The 1,654-nt window shown below is 50.3% G+C and overlaps 1 protein-coding gene across 1 annotated transcript in view; it reads left to right on the plus strand.

Annotated features, from left to right (window-relative positions):
• LOC103898191 (lysine-specific demethylase 6B) overlaps positions 1-1,654 on the plus strand; it is a 6,165-nt gene that overhangs the window by 2,608 nt on the left and 1,903 nt on the right. The gene's annotated exons all lie outside the window — the stretch shown is intronic.

Consider the following 1,654-nt stretch of genomic DNA (forward strand, 5'->3'; position numbering starts at 1 on the left):
CGGCGGGGCTGAGGGCGAGGGCTCCGCGCCCCGCACAGCTCGGGGCACACAAGCGTGTCCTTGAGGGTTACCCCGGTGCAGAGAGGGAAAGCCGGGGGGGCAGCCGGGAACGAGTGGGTCTGAACGCTTGTTAGCAAAAATTGCCTCTAGCGTCGGCTCCGGGCGTGAGGCGGGAGACCTAGACAGGGACTGACCGGAGCAACCTTTTACCTCGCTCATCAAATTGCAGTTCGTATTCACTACCCAGCAAGGTGCTCACGAATGCACGTTGATAGACGTATATTCTTATACCGAGCGTGATTCCGAAACCGTGTTTTTCTCGTTAAATGGAGTGAAGGGACCATTAATTGCCGGGCAGAGGTTAATGCCCACTCCTTGAGTATTCGGGGTGACTTTTCCGTCAGCAGTCCCTGTGCCTTATAAAGGCGGTTCGAAGAAGCAAAAAGCGTCCTCTAACTGCACAGTGGCTCCTCACTAGCTCGCTGAATTGCCCGGTCCATACGGATCTGATCTTAGGGCCTGCGTGGTTAATTAACGGATTAGAAATCTCCCGTAGATCCGTCCCTCCGAGGAGACTCCTTTCTTTCGTTTCTGCCTAATGTGTTTTGGAAATGGCCAAGCGCCGCGGCCACGCAGCTGTGCAGCCCGGCAGGTTCGGGCTCCGCACAGATTTGCTCCATACATTTCCCGAAACGGTGCTGGAGCTTTAATTTTCCTTCAAATCCCCGCAAGTGTTGGTTTTACGAGATGTTAGAGATCCTTTTTATTGCTGATAGCGGGGACTCACCTTCAAATATCCAAAGGAAATGAAGGTTACACTTATTCCATTCTTATTTTTTTTTTCAAGGAATCAAATTTTAAAGGTCTCCAGAGGCAAATAAGATTTTTGACATTGAAAAATACAGTCAACCTAATATTACACTCCAGGCGTTGGAAAACAGACCGTTCATGGGATTGCCATTCACTCAAGCAAACTTGTTCAAACAGAGCTTTCTTGTCTATTTTTATTTTTTTGGCACAAAGTGTCTCCTGCCACATCCTGCAGCCCTTATTGAGGAAAAACCGTCAGCGCAATGGCTTCACTGCTCTCGACCAAATCCTGCAGGATAGGGCCCCTCTGCCAGATAGTGTGTTTCAAAGCTTCCGCAGAAGCTTTTAAATAGACCTGCAATGCCTTCAGTATTTCAGGCAGGGCTGTGTCTAAAATATTTCTACGAGGGCCGCGTTAGCCTTGACGGGACGGCGCCCTTATTGAGGAAAAACCGTCAGCGCAATGGCTTCACTGCTCTCGACCAAATCCTGCAGGATAGGGCCGGTCTGCCAGATAGTGTGTTTCAAAGCTTCCGCAGAAGCTTTTAAATAGACCTGCAATGCCTTCAGTATTTCAGGCAGGGCTGTGTCTAAAATATTTCTACGAGGGCCGCGTTAGCCTTGACGGGACGGCCGCCCCCACCCCATCTTGCCCCTCTCATTTCTGAAAAAAAAATGAATGGATGTGTGTATATATATATATATATATATCTGCAAGGGCTTGGCCAGCCTCCAGCGATTTCTCGGTATTTACCCGCTGATGAATTTTGAAATTACGTCCTGCCTTTCCAAGCCGGCTGCCTCTGTCGGTAGCCGCATCGGCGGGGGGGGGGGGCCCCCGCCC

The sequence above is a fragment of the Aptenodytes forsteri genome, unplaced genomic scaffold, assembly GCF_000699145.1.
Source record: "Aptenodytes forsteri isolate BGI_AS27 unplaced genomic scaffold, ASM69914v1 Scaffold130, whole genome shotgun sequence".
In the NCBI taxonomy this organism is placed as follows: Eukaryota; Metazoa; Chordata; class Aves; order Sphenisciformes; family Spheniscidae; genus Aptenodytes; species Aptenodytes forsteri.